This window comes from Eurosta solidaginis, chromosome 5 (genome assembly GCF_040869045.1).
Source record: "Eurosta solidaginis isolate ZX-2024a chromosome 5, ASM4086904v1, whole genome shotgun sequence".
Classification (NCBI taxonomy): Eukaryota; Metazoa; Arthropoda; class Insecta; order Diptera; family Tephritidae; genus Eurosta; species Eurosta solidaginis.
In genome coordinates, this window is record NC_090323.1 from 15,228,827 (window position 1) to 15,245,005 (window position 16,179).

Consider the following 16,179-nt stretch of genomic DNA (forward strand, 5'->3'; position numbering starts at 1 on the left):
ATGATTTGCTATATTTGTTTTGTGTTGTTGTTCTTTTATTTTCTGCAATAATGAAATTTGTTTATTTACTTTGTAGCTTGTTGCACTTTATTACTGAGAAATACTGAATGTAAAACTGATAAAAATATTTGCGTATGCGGTGCAAGTAAACTCTGTCAAAGTAAATATACTAATATGTTTATATGTATGTTTACATATACATATGCAAATATGTTTGGCATATAAAATGAAGTACATGCATATGTATGAATGTAAACATTTCGTTAAACTTTGTAATAAAACTGCAAGTGTTTTTATGAATTGCTCAGAATTCTCTGCTGAAAAAAAAATTTTTAAATATTTGCTGAGTAGCGCCAATTTACCAATACATAAACACTTTCGTGTAAGGGATTTTGAAAAAATGCAGGCATGACAATCCTATTTTTGTTAACGCTGCTTATCGCACTTACAACTTTGCTTCAAAAAACAAAGCAAGCTTATGCGCCTGTAAGTATGCAATAGTGTAAATGAAGTGCATTGTATGCCACCCGAACTTTCCTTGTCTGCAAAAGAAGTTTTTTGTTCTGGTTTTCTTGTAATTCGACAGTTTTTTTTTTTAATTAGCATCATTTTCGGTGTTTTTTGTTTAGGTTTTTAGTTTTATACAAATAAAAAATTTTTTTGTTTTTCATTTTGATGTGCAAAGCAGCAATGTTTACTTGCATAATTAATGCATTCGAAAAAAGCGAAAAAAAACACAATTTGTGCTTTCTTGTTTTATTCTGCGAGTGTGAAAAAAACTTCGCCGCGTTTGATGAAAAATACAAAAATTAACCACGAAAAGTTGCATTGCGGTAAATGAATGCGAAAAGGAAATGAAGAAAAAAGGAAACTATCATGAAATGGCGACTGACATTTTGTATTTGCGAAAGCATCACAACGATGTACGTGTAGAGAGCGAGGAATGTGAAAAGGGAATAATTAATACCTAAAAAAAAAAAAAACATAGGCAACAATAAAAAGATAAATAAATCGAGAAATTCAGCAAAAGGCTCAGTGGACAGAGTACAATCCCCATACAAAATAAAAAAGTTGAGAAAGCCTGCCTATGTGAAGGGGTCTCGATATAATAATATCAGAATATAATAATATAAGTTTATATCAGAAGCAGAGTAAGAGGAAAATCTCCACTGAATTGGTAGGGATAGGTGAAGGAAGACTAGAACTTGCTCAGTGCCTCCAAGTGGTGTAAGTTATCGCGAAACAGGGACTTGTTGTCCAACGGCCAAAATGGGCTAGGCGGTTAAGCGTCAGTTAATGATGAAGTGAAATAAAAAACATACTGTAACGAATTTTTGGGGAGTTCCTGACAATCATGCACCTTCTGCTAACGTTCGAATCGCTGAACTCTCGAATAAATAACTCCAATATTCAGTATTGCAAAATGGTCTTTATTTACAACTCTACTTCACAATCACGTACTTCACAAAAGCGTGTTTAAATCAAACTGATTAGTTATTCCTCAGCTTGCGCTGCTTTTATACTCTCCATTGCCTCGTTCGCATATTTCTTCTAAGGTATAGACTTTTCACGAACATGGAACAGTTGTATTGCATACTTGGTTATTTAGCTATATGCATGCGTATGTGTGAGTGAGTGACAACTGCTATTAGCTGATGACTACATATGGGTATGTGAGATATTCTTCGTGGCCTTCTATGTACATGTGTAAATGGATTACTTTGATGTGTTCATGTACACAAGTGTGGCTGCTTGCTTTATTGTTGCTGTGCATTTATTTACTAACAGCATAGTGATGCTAACATTCGCCACAATACTTTAAGGGGCTGAAGTTGGTGTACCAGTCAAAACGACCTTCCACCTTGAACGTATATTAGATGAAACTATAAAGTTTCTTCAGACCAAAATTATGGCATATAAATATTTAAAATCGAATATCAAATAAGTAAGAAGGTTCAAAGTGGTCATCTTAATCGTTCGTCACCTGCTCGGGCTAGTATTTTAATGCTGCTTTTGAGTAGCCCGCGATTTAGAGGTACTATGACATTTTTTTTTAATACAGGAGAGTCTTTAGTTGTTCCATATGCAATTTTTAAGCCGAATTTCAAAAGCAACGAAAATCTGCATTTCGTTTTAATATTGTGTAGTGAAGTGTGAAAAATAAAAATCTATATTTATAAAAAGAAAGGCTAAATTGTGCGTTAGTTGGTCACCGATGTTTGAAGAGATGCGTCGGTCGATTTTGTTCAAACTTTCACACAAGTTGCGTAAACCTCACGCGGTGGTTACTACAGGTGCAGGGTCTGGAGATATAGGCCAAAACGTAGGCCAGTGAATGCCTAGACAGTGTTTATACAATATGGATATCAAATGAAAGCTTTTGATGAGTGCTTTGGTACAGAGTAATATATTGTGACGAGTAGGAGTGACACTAAGTGATATTCACATCCCTAGTCTGATGCTAAGTAAATGAAGTCACAACAACAATAAAGCAGACAGTCACTTGTATCTACATAAACGAATCAATCATTACGTCTACACATATGTACGTACGCGCAGCTGAGAAGCCACGCACAACCACATGCATATATCTCAGATACTCCCGAAAGTATGCAATGAGAGAAGCTATAAAATCGTGCATCTGTAGTTAAAGCTGAGAAATTTGATAGCTGATGGCCAACTAGTAGATTCTGGAAATGGAATCGCCTAGAAGATGCGAACGAGGAAATCAGAGAGTATAAAAGGCGACACCAGTAGAGGCGCTATAATCAGTTTCGATTAAGCACGCTATCAGTCGGGCAATAGTAGAGTTATTTAATGTGATGTACTTCAATAAAGGCCATTTTGCTTATTAAATATTGGAGTTATTTGTTCAACAGTTTAATGATTCGAACTTAGCATACGGTTGCAAATAAGAGGATTTGCAGTAAATTCGTTACAATTGGTGTCAGAAGTGGGATGTGAGTATCACTTAGTGTCACTCATACTCATCACAATATTATCCAGAGACGGACTGGGACTGGGATTAGGACTAGGACTGGGACTGAGGCTCGGAGTGGGACTGGGGCTAAGACTCGGAGTGAGACTACTGGGATAAAATACATACCACCCTCTGGGACAGGCAATAAGGGATGCAGAAGAATGAGAAGGAATTGAGAGAAGAGAAAAGAGAGAAGGAGATTAAGAAAGAGATAGAATGAGACGAAGATGGAGATAGATGAAGCGAAAAAGACGGAGGGAGGAGTGAATAAAAGGATTAGGAAAAAGTGAAGAGGGGGAGAGCAGAGTCAGACGGAAAAAGCTTATTAAAATGTATGCAGATAGGCCAAATTTAGGGCAGGACAACGTCTGCCGGGTCTTCTAGTATTCATACTAAAATATGTCTGGGTCCTTTCTAAAGTATATACAGCACTCACACATACTCGTACATTGCTCCAACCACTCAAATGAAGCCCATGAAAAAAATGTGCTTTGAGCAGATGTGACATTTTCTGTGAAAAGTGTAGAACAACAAAGTTGACAAAAGCTCATCCATATTCATAAGCATAATTTGAAATGCGCGGAAAGCGCATACAATTCTTCTTCTATTAATACAGCTAGCTGCACATACACGCATACATATGCACAAAAGCATTTGCATAAGTGCATAACGAACGTTGGTATACAAAAGCCAGCAAAGACAAACAGCTGTGTATTACCGTTAGTATTAGAAGTGGATTGTTGTTATTGTTGGAATGCAATGCAATTTTTTTGCTGTTATCTGTCGCATTGCTTTTATCGCCTTTCGTTTGTTTTCACTTATCTTGTTGTTGTTGTTGTTATTCAATTTGGATTGCAAGGTGGTGATTGAGCGTTAACATAGCTCCAACAACAATGATAAGTGCAGCAATTTTATGTATATGAGTACAACAAGTCCGCTTTGAAATGGCATTGCTTGGGATATTTGCATTTCAATTAAGCGCTTGTGATTGGCTCTATCCTGGAGGCGAGGCATTGGTATGTTATTGGAAGATATAACGTTCAAGCATGTTTGTATGTACATATATTTATGATGAGAGCTAGGACGTTCATATCTTCTTGAAATAGTAAGTACAAAGGCACATTAAAGCCCTAGAACTGGTGTAGATGCAGAAGGATCTCAGAAATTGACAAAAAGTGGTGTCAGCACAGCGATTTCTAAGCCATCTTCTCAGGACGCGGACACGGACTATATTACCAAAGGTGAAGCAGCTATGATGTTCAAAGACAGTCATACAAATCGATATAGCGATCTTTGTTGAACGGTTGGCTGCGTTAAAGGCATTATTATCCAGCTTGTTGAAATCGAGTATCAAATGGAGATGTCAAGACTCGCTGGCGCTCATGTTGAAATGAAGAGGAAAGGTTCCGAAAGCGATATAAAAGAGGCAACAAAAATTGCGTAGAACCATCACTGGGTTATCTCCTGGAGAATATCGAGGAATACACTAGGAGTGCAATGCACTTTCTGTGGACCAACCGCAATGATTGTGAGGTTTCAAGGTCCTGAGCCATGCTTGGATAAGAAAGGAACAAGCTTCCTCAAAAGATCAAACAAATCTGCACTCAGAATACTTAAGATCGTCATCACAGGTCACTGAACTATTGCTCCCATGCTACCCCTGCAGACGCTATCAGGATGAGGAAGAAAAGGATGAAATTGATCACCTCAAAATAGACAAAAAGCCTCCGAGCGGAAATTTGGAAAATTGCAGCATCAAGCTGCAAGTGACCAGCAGTGTTTCAAAGTCCCTACCTGAATATGTGCATCTTCGGTTGGCAGGTTCCAGTTCGCACTGTGGAATGCACGTGACAATTGTCAGAGATGCCGCTTTGCACGGGTACTCGAATAAACTTAATCGAATAGTAGCTCTGGGAGACCGTGAACGAGTTTAAGCACCTACCGGATGCTCTCGACAGCATAGTTTTGGACACCAGCGCTTTAATGCCCGCCTGATTCTTCCAGTAGATTTCAAGCCCCCATGCCGTGCTGAATAAAACCCCGTCCACCACATGCTCTATAATGACGACTTCCGTTTAAATTACGCTGCAATTTTCGGTCGGGATAAACTTCCGGCTGACATCGAGTTCCTGAGAGAAACTTAATGTAGCGACCATCAACTTAGCCCCACTGTAGTACTGAATCCAAGGTCGAAATTGGTTTACACAGCTCGCCTCTCCACATTTTAATCAGAAGGTCCCTTTCTATAGATCTATGCCTTTCCTTAGACGTCAACCCAAGGGGATGGCTACGTTTAGCTAGCGCCGCAGAGACGGGCTCTTAGGACTCAAAATGTATCCTCTCGTGGAAAATCGCTGTCACAGTGTCATTTACCTTTATCGTCTGCTAGAAATCCATAGTCTTGATGTTATCTCTCTATCATTTATCAACCACTACATCATCACCACAATAATTTGCATATTTGCACTATACCCTTTCTCTTATGGACTTAAAGCTTTAGAGGTTGTGTGTTACACGCTATCGAAGTCGGTCTATTTTCCAGCTTCAGATCCATATGCGTGAACGCCCAACCAGTGGGTCCTTTCGGCCGCTTAAAAGAAGTGTTTTCTCGCCCTCAGCCGATCTCTGCCTCTCCATCCCGCCAAAGCCCCGTCTTCTTCACATTCTTCTTCGCCCTCAAAATTCTTGTCAATAAACGACCAAGTGCTGAACAATGCTTATTGCTGTCCAGTACTGTGAGAAGGTTCTTTCTCTGCATGGTACGCTTCTTAACTTTTCATCTTCGCTCGTAGTCTCCTGATCCGCCCTCATCGAGCTTGTTGGCTTGCGACCCTCTTCCTCCTCCCTCCTGACTGGAAATACTCCAATAAACACTTTCCGCATAGCACGCTGTATTAGGGAAGTTGGCAGTGCACTTTCGGGCTGATCTGTGTAGATGCAGATTCCTAAACCACCCAGACACATAATCGGGCGCTAAATAGTTCGGATAAGCCTACACACCATCAAAAAGCTGCATTAGTTAAGGAAATTAGAAGCAATTCGGAGATAAGTCAACGACAAAAGCTGTTTGTGGATTACAGGGGAAGGACGAAAGTATTAAAAATAAACCTTTTTTATGCCATTAGTTTGCCCTGGGAATCGCGTTAAGCTTACAAAAGAATTCTTCATGTATTCTCCATGTATTCAAGGGAGAAATGAATTTGAAAAGAAATGGAAATGGATTTTCCTAAATAAATTTTGTTAAAACAACGGGAATGCCCACAAGCACTGCAGAGCTTTAACATTAAGATGGAATATCTTGACAAGCTCATTAGCTACATAAAAATTTTGTTAATTTGACGCAATTCCGTATTAAATTATTCATGCATATCTTTTTAGAAATCTGACTAAAGTTAAGCCCATTTAAAAACATTTTTTTTCTTTCATTTAGAAAAATGTACTTAACAAAATATTAACACATAAACTCCATCCTAGAAACACAGCACAGTACGGGAAAAGAAAAATAATAAAAAATTGCTAGGCAAAACTTTTGACAAGCTTCATACACCAGCGCTTCTAGCTCGTGATGGTGGCTTCATCTTGAATGGGCCTATTGTCCAGCGCACAAGCCTTAACGAACTTAATTTACTTTTGTGTAAAGTGCCAAGAGCTGTATGCAAAAAATATGCCTGTTCGTTTTTTAAAAAAGTATGTATAAACACTCCGATATATGGGGGTACTAACAAAAGTTCGAAGAATTTATTACTTGGGTTTGTATTACATATTTTATTGTTTTTCATGGGCTCTAGACCTGACAATGATACAAGTGGTTACGCCTTGGCGGCCGCCGTAGCCGGTCTACCACACCAAAGGACCTGGGTTCAAGTTCGGTGCAAAACAACATCCAACATTTTAAATGCAGTTTTTTCAATTAAAAAACAGGTTTTCAAGCGGGATAGGCCCATGGCAGTGGTTTGGCAAGCGGTCCGAGTGTATTTCTGCCACAAGAAGCTTCTCAGTGAAAATTGATCTGCCTTGCAGCTGCTGTTCGGAGTCGCCATAAAATATTAGGTTAATGTCGTTAATTTGTAGGGAAGATTAAAAAGGTGCACACCACAAAATGGAAATGAAGCTCGGCCTAAGTATTTTTTCACGTATCTACAGCAGTTGGGGTTATTTCGAGACTAATTGGGTTAGGTTAGGTTGAACTGGCCGATCCATGAGGACCTCACATACACTGAATGAGTCCGTAGTGTTACCAGAAGTTTGTTTTAACGAACAACTGAAAAACCCAATCAAAAACCAGGACCTATGTTATAAAATAACTCCGTCCTCTTGGCAAATACAAGAGTTTCCTAGGACTTAAGCCACTTGCTGTTTCTAGATATGACAGCTGTATCATTCCTTTTAGCTGGAGTCTTAGCCTGGAAAGCGCAGGGCTGCTATCACTGACCAAGCCTAATTTAAAGGCATCTGACGCTAGAAATTTTCGAAAATTTACAGCCCCGCGCTTGAACCCACGACCTTCCCGCTTGGTCAATCATGTGCACCTCTCGCCTTCGCTTAATCTCGCCTAGTCTAATTGGGATGTCTACGGAGCAAACTTCAAGGGATGCGCCCTTTTTAGCTAGTTCATCCGCTTTTTCATTCCCATCTATTCCCATATGCCTGGGACCCAATATAGATGTATGCTTCTCCCTGTCCCGATTCTCTCCAGAGACTGCTTACAGTCTAACACGCATTTAGATGCTGTGCTATGCGAGATTATTGCCTTAATTTCTGCTTGCTAAAAGTTAACATGATTGGAGCTTAAGCTATGCTCTTCCAGTGTTTCTACTGCTTTGGTTACGGCTAATATTTCCGCTTGGAAAACGCTACAGTAATCCGGCAGCATGTAGGATCTGTTTATTTCCGGATCAGCACAGTATACCGCAGACCCTACTCCTTCCACTACTTTGGAACCATCTGTGTACACGTGTATCGCCTCGTTTGCCATTTGAGCACCCTTGCGACAACCGTCCACCTCTATTGTGGCCTTAATATCTCCATCGAAGCGCAGATAGCGAATCAGGTAGTCTGTTCGTCTTGTGATTGATGACGCTATACTACTATGGCCGTATGGTCGGCGCTCAAGCTGCCCCGAGGCACCGAGCCTGGTTGCAGTTGTTAACGCTATGTTCTTTGCTACCAGGTCTACAGGTAGAATGTGTAGAATGGCATACAGTGCAGCCGTCGGAGTTGTTTTCAGGGCTCCCACAATTGGGTTACTACTCCTGGATTGTTTTCCGGATTAATCCAGGATGAGTAGCTACCCCATGATTGCTGGAATTCGGAATTTTGTTTAGAATAATATCGGATCCATATTGGAGTACATTTCAGAATATAAGTTGTAATTATTTTACGAAGCATTTGATTTTTTGCCCATTCGAGAAAAGTTATTAGTTCCCAAAACTTACGCGATTCTGAAAAAAGAACCAGGTTCTTAGAAAAGGACCAGCTTCTTAAAAAGTACCCGGTTCTAAAAAAGTACCCGGATACGAGGTTCTGATTAAAGAACCCAGTTCTTAATAAAGGGAAAAGGCTTCTTAAGAAGTGCCCGATTCTGGAAAAGTACCCTGTTCTGAAAAAGATTCGGTTTTTTAAAAAGGTATCTTTTTCTAAAATGGGTATATCTTACACCGGTTTTAAAAAAATACTCAGTTCTGAAAGGGTACCCAGATCCAAAAAGTTCCCGGTTCATTTTCGGGCCTGTTCGAGTAAAATAGCTTTCCGAAAACGTTCGAGATTCCGGAAAAGGAGCCGGTTCCTGTAAAAATTTCGAGATTGTAAAAAAGTACCCGGTGCGTGCCTTATTTTTAGAAGTACCCTCAAAAGTACGCGGTTCTGAAAAAAATATACAGTTCTTAAAAAGTATCCGGTTTTCAAAAAAGTACGCGGTTAAAAAAAAGTATCTTTTCAAAAAATTAATCGGGTATCAATAGTTCTACTTTGCAGGTGGGTGAAATCGATTTTTTCCTTCCGACCACATATACGGTATTGGGTCGAACCCTAAAAATATTTTTATAAATATATCAAGTAGAAAATGTCAGTTTCAAGCGGAATTCGTGTCTGTTGCTTCATATCCAATATTTCTAGAGATAATTCATCCCAATACTGCCTCATCGATCCAATCTTCACCCGTGATTTTGTATTTTTCGATTGAGTACGCACTCTGACTCCCATCTAGCTCTGCGGAATATATTTTTAGGTTGCCAGATATTTCCTGCTGATTGCCAAGTTACCAACTCAAGCTACCACTTGGCAACACTTCGCTGCAAAGTCCGTGCTGAAAATTAATTGAGTTTATGCTGAGATAGGCTGCTTTTGGAACAAATGAACAAAGATCGTCCTTCTCCCGGATGCCGATAAAGGGACTTTTCAAAACTGATTAAGTAGAGTATTTGCGAATCCGCAGCCTAGAAAGGGTGATATTCCACTCAGTCGGAGTCTTTTAGTTTTTTGAAACAAATAAGCAAACTTTTGTTACTACCTCCCATCTACACATATACATACATATGTAGATACCTATACACCTGCTACATTATAGCAGTGTTTGCAACACTTTGTGGCATGTCATATCATCAACGTTGCATGCAATTATAACTATGCCCACTTTTCCGGAGGATCTTTTTTTTGCACAAAAAAAATTGTTGCTGTTTTTTTGTTTTCTTTTGCACTTTGCAACTTTATACGCTAGAAAGATTTGTAAAGTGCAATTGTGCAAACTTCATACTGCCAAACCCCCTCGAAATTGTTTTATATGCTGCTATCTGTATCCACTCATATGCCGTCGTCTTTCTTCTGCTGAGCAAGGAAACTTAGTGAAAGTTAACCCTTTCAATGCGTACAACTTCATAAGAGAGTTGCGCTGCTGTAAGAAGTCAAGCAGCAATGAGCAGCAGTCAGATTGTTGTTACCAATTTCTGCATCAGCTGAATGTACTTAGTTGGAAACATGTTGTCAGTGTTGGTGTGGGCTTTGTTCATTCCCCTGCTCTCATTAATTGCTTAACTTTGAAGTAAAAAGGCTTAAGTGTAAATAACGATTTTCCTTAAACCAAAATAGTCTTCAATTTCCACAGTTGTGTGCTAACGGACGCAACAGAACCTATTGTGGCTTTACTTATCATTACGTGCAATAAGATTTTCGAACTAAAAATGCTCCAAAAATAGTTTGGCTAATAATGTGGTAAGTATAATTGGGAGAACATAGTTAACCACTTTGGGAGGAGGAAGAAAATAAATTTTTTTTGATAGACAAGAAACCACCAAATTCTATTTAAGTTTCGTCCACAGTGATCTCTTTTCTTCTATAGGGAAAGAACAGGATTTTGATAACGAACATTTTTCAGGAGATCATTAACCCGAGAGACCTTACTCCGTCCATACTTTCGTTCTAAGTTCTAAAAAACTTTCAGGAACTTTTATCTCCGACTCTAATTCTATCTAAGTTTTCCTCTCTTTATCTCCTTCCCTTTCTCTTTTTCCTTATTATTCTCTTATCCATCTCTCTTTATCCATCTCCCACTTCTCCTTCCCTTTATCGCTCTTCTTCTCTTTATCCGTACCTTTATCCTAATCCATATTATTATCTTTATCCGTGTCATTATTCTAATCCTTAGCCTTTTTCTTATCCCTTTACAAATCCGTATCCTTATCCGTATCCGTCTCCTCGTCCTTATCTAAATAAAGGTCGCAGTGTATCGACGCCTAATGATAATTTTATCTTTGCCCATATCCTTATTGTTTTCATTATTCATGCTCTTAACCTTCTCCTTCGCCGTTTTCGTCCTCATCTTCCATTTACTTCTCTTTCATTTACATCTTCCTTCTCTCTCTCTATCCTTCTCTTTCTACTCCTCCTTTCCCTTTTAGCCCCCTTCTTCTCCGCGCCCTCGTACTTCTCCTTTTTCCCCTCCTTATCCATCTCCTTCCCTTCTCTTCTTCCATCTCCTCCATTTCCCATTCCCCTCAGCACCCTCGCTTATCCATATCCTTATCCTTATCCCTATCGGTCTCCTCTTCCTTATCTAAATAAAGGTCGCAGTGCATGGAGGCCTAACGATAATACTATCTTTGCCCATATCCTTATCCTTACCCTTATACTTATCCTTTTCATTATTCATGACCTTATCCTTCTCCTGCAAAGCAACATCAAAATTTTAGAAATAAGGATTTTCAATTAGAAGAAAATTTTTCTAAGCGGGGTCGCCCCTCGGCAGTATTTGGCAAGCACTCTGAGTGTATTCCTGCCATGAAAAGCTCTCAGTGAAAACTCATCTGCCTTGCAGATGCCGTTCGGAGTCGGCATAAAACAAGTAGGTCCTGTCCCCCAATTTGTAGGAAAGATAAAAAGGAGCACGACGCAAATTAGAAGAGAAGCTCCGCCTAAAATCTCTTGGGAGGTTATCGCGCTTAAATTGTTTTTATTTGTCCTTCTCCTGCGCCCTTTTCGTCCTCATCTTTCACCTCATTCGCTTTCATTTTCTCTCTCTATCGTTCTCTTTCTACTCCTCCTTTCCCTTCTTCTCCCCGCCCTCCTACTTCTCCTTTTTCCTCCCCTTATCCATCTCCATCCCTTCTCTCCCTCATTTCCCATTCCCCTCAGCACCCTCGCTTCGCCAAGTGCAGCCTTATCGTTGCCGAAATAATTAGTCAGATCAATCACGGACTCAACCAAGTTCTAACACAACAACAGAACGGTGCTCACAACTCCTCTCAAGTAAAGATATGACTTTCCGGCCAATATGACGCACAATGAGTTGCTTTGCTAGCGATGCCTGTTGCAGCAGGTTACTTCAATTGGTAACTTTTAGATGCGTTCCATGAAAATTAAGAGGCACTTCCATTAGCAGAACGGTCAAAGCCAACAGTACATAAGACAGCAGATTGTTTCGACGAAATTTTGAAGGAGTTGCTCAACTATTTTATCAACTCTCATGCGGTGAGGTGAAGTTGTATTGGAGCCCATTCCTTAGCTATAACAAACATATGGATATTGAAAACATTGAAATACCCAATGTACGAGCCGCATGCGGAGAGCTCTCCCACGATACGCAATATCTTCTCACATGCTCTGTAAAGCAAACTCAGTACAGCTAAATGATCTAGTAGGCAATTCTATGAAGTCTTATTTCTGCTACAACAAAAAAACAAGAACCATCAACTGAGGAAGTAAATGAAGTACATGCATAGCTAGTAGGGGCTATAGAGTTGCCATATCTCGATTCAGCTATTAAGGAAACTTCTACTATTTCCTAAGAGGACGGAGATAATCAATAACATAAGTTATGTTACCGTTTGATCGTCAAACAAATTCTGGTAGAACAATGTATACATTTAGTCTAGTCCGGCTGGTTCAACTTAACATAACCTACCTGCACTTATATCTTTTTTTCCATAAATATTAGAACTAAAAATCCCATCATCTCTAACACTATTCTCAGGAAAACTTTCTCAACACTCGACAGCTACATTCACGCTTGCATTTCAGTACATATTTCATAACTCTAGCCGAACCAACGCTAGCACACACACACTCGCCTAGAACGCAAGTATATTTCAGATTATTTATGTACTGGCAAGTTGTTGTTGTTGCTGGACTACAAAACGCCTTTGGTCATATCTTGTCCACGCAGGATAATTCTTGACAGAACAAAAACTTTGATCTTTTCAACGTACGAACAACTCTCGTCGCTCAAACTCTTTGGCTCTTCCTCCTACAACTAATTCTTTTGCTCCGTTGCTTTCTTAAATATTTGCTTGCGATTTTTTTTTTTATTTCCAGCTGCGATTTGCTTGAATGTCCTTCGCTGACTGCTGACTTGTCATCAGCGCATAAGCATAAAAAGCTGCTTAAGTATAACTTACGAAAGTTTTCTTTTCGAAAAAACTCCAGAGCGCGCTTCTAAACTTGATTCCTTTTATCTCGCGCCAAACAGCAACCATTGTGGTCATTGTGAGAATTTTTTTTTGTTGTTATACCTAGTTGCGCTTGGTGCATGATGTTATAACCTTAAAACAGCAAGCGGTGGGTTACAATGACATAAACGGAGCGAGATAGATATAGGCGTTCGCATATCAAAGTATTTAGGATGGTTCAATTAGGCCATGGAACTCGATTAGGCCATATTCAGCCGCCCTTCTATTACGGAAACTCATAAATAAATAGGAAATCTTCACAAGATTTGGTATGAGGGTTTAGAAAGTTTGCCCCAGAATATATTGATATTGGAGTTTGGAGCCGTGTATAGAAGTCGACGAAATTGGGATAAGCTTTCAGTGCGAAAAAATATTGTAATTTCAGCGGCAGCTGCTGACCACCATCAGGCGCTGCTGCAAGCGAACCACTTGATTGGGTCAATGTCTTGACAAATGATAACCAAAACCCTTGGATAATGACTTCTAACTTCTTTTTGATGACTACCATGGCAAAAGTTCAAGACCTTGCAAGTACGCATCTGTTCGGTCCTTAATATGCCCATAAAGGCACAAACAATTCACGGGATATGTAATTTATGCGACACCGGATTCGGATCATTAAACCGTATAGCGCTTACTGGAGTAATTGAAAATAGAAGCGTTTTATCGTTGTAGCATTCGTGATCAGAGAGAGACTTCGACACAGGGTACGGGCATTCACGCTTTTGGGCGAACGTCTCGAACTATCCCTATCAAGGCTAAATTCTTTAACCAAACCGTCAGCAATGTACTGCGAAACCTCGCATAATGGACTAAGGCTGAGCGTAGCGCTTCTGCAATAGATGGACGGAATGCGTCCAACCAACCAAAATCCGCTTTCGCTATTGAGCGTCTACCAACTTAAAATACCACAAAATTAGCCTGGAGAAAGTGCAATCGCCACAGACTGCCATTGACTTCCTTCTCAAGTCACTTCATATACTTGCACTCTGAGAGGACTGCTCAACGCGACGACATGAATGAGGAGTGGGAGCAAACAAGCGCTGATTCATAATGATGATAATCAGCAACACTCAAACTGAAGCAAAAATTTATCTGGACCCTCAAAAGATCTCTCTTTGAGAGGCACAAAAAAAAGTTTGTGGGACTAGATCCGGCTAGCAGGTATAGTGGTGTTCTACTAACACTAAGCCTTTTTATTGGACGGCAACTATGGCATCTGTAACTATAAAATCTGGCGCTGCCCGCCAAGAGGGTTAATCCCCACGGTAGATATTCTTGTTGTAGAGGCAACTAAAATTCGCACGCCTGGAAGTTAGACTAAATCATATCAGCTCCTTCCCGAGATGGTCGGGCTAGTATCTTAATGGTGCTGATTTCCGGAACGTGCAGGATCAGTATCCGAAAAAGGTACATTATCATCGATAGCAATCACCAAACAGTCGGGGAATATCTTTATCGCTACTTGAGGAAAAAGAAGGAGACGTGAGCTGACGCGTTGTCTTGGTGAAACAGCACTCCAGCCTGCAGTTTTTCGCGGTTTTTCTCTATTATGGCCTCTCGCAATCCTCCTTTTTTTCTGCGTAGTACGAGCCCATGACAGTGGTTATCTTCTCAATATTGTCTACCATTATAATTCCTGCAGCGTTCCCAAAATAGATAGGGTTATGTGAGCTTCACACTTGCTCTGCTTGGCAGCTCGTTTCGATTCCAAAAGCTGTTGTTTAGTTTTGTCGTCAAAGCGCTAGATCCAGGTCCCGTCCAGGTCACAACACTTAAACTTTTTTCACGTTATCATCAGTGAGGGACGTGGGTGGGAATCCTTCATGATGTTCGTCTTCTTATAATAATGTTCTACCCAACTTCTGTGGAATATATAGACATTTGGTGTTATTGTACCCTAGAAATAACCGGTAATCACTACTTTGGGGTCACCCCTCGTGTGTCTAGAGCAATTCGTACTGCCGCTGGGAAAGTAGCGAATATCAGTTGGTACGATGAAGAAAAGCGATTTGAAATCGAAAGAAAAGAGGTTGCTTCCAAAGGTCACGTTGAGGTCATATGCAATGAGAACGGTGACGGAACGTTTCCGTGAATTGCTGAAAGAAAGCAAGACGCCTTTTCAAAATGCCAAAAGGAGACACGTAGTTCCATATGGAGACCGACTCAGTCTTGTCCACAATCCTGTAGTTCTAGAAGTTGTGATTTCAAATCACGCGAAATGCCATAATAAATCGCGGCTAGGTATATAATGTAAGGATTAACCCGAACAAAGACGTCCTTGCTTGCTTTTTTAGTTTTGTGCAAGCAAAAGTTGCCTAAGTTAGAGGGGCGTGGTCATATGCTTGGTAATAAATATAGTATGTGACTGTGTGTTTATGCGGAAATTATGTGGGATGTTCTTTAGTCTAATTCAAACTTTTGTAGCAAACTTTAAGTCGAAAATTATATTGTAGCTTATCGGTGTCATTTGCGCGCGGCCAAAGTCAGTAAGCAAAGATCCTTTTTGGATGTATGAAATGTAAAAGTGTATGTGTCTCTTGGTGTGCTTCAAAGCGCATATGCATTTGCTGGGTGCTATGGGTGGATTCTAAAGTTATTGCGTGGAGAGGTTTTGATGTTTGAAATCATTTTTTTTTTGCAATTTTTAATTGCTTTCAACACTGACGTGGTATGTATATATGTATGCATGGATGTGTGCGTGTCTATAGGGAAAATATACAAAAGTAAATGAAATAATATTTTTAATTGCTTTCACTGCATCTAGACACACGCACACACACACATCCGCCAGCGTAAAATCCGTTGAGTTGCGCTTTCAGTTGAGCGTTGGCCGTAATTCAAAACGGAAACGAGCAACGAATGAAATTTCGAAAATTAATTTCACAACGGAAATTCAGCAAATTTATCAACTCACTAGCTCATATTGTAGTATGGCATTCTAGTTGACTGGTCGGCGACACTTTGACTGGTTGGTTGACAAAATGCTGTTGATAAAATGTTGCTATAATAGCGATTGCTTTTTCAGTTCATCGAATGTTTTATTCGCATCACATACACACACACAAAATGCGCTAAAAAATGTATCAAAATTTTTAGTTAAATTTTCGGTACTCAAAAATTTAACACTTTTTAATTGATTAAAGCAACAAATTAGATTTAAAAGAAAGTAAAAGATAATGCTTTCCTCTTAAGCCCAAATAAAAAGGAAGTTTAGTGCATTTCTTTATTAAAAAATAAAGGACTGTGCGAATCATTGAT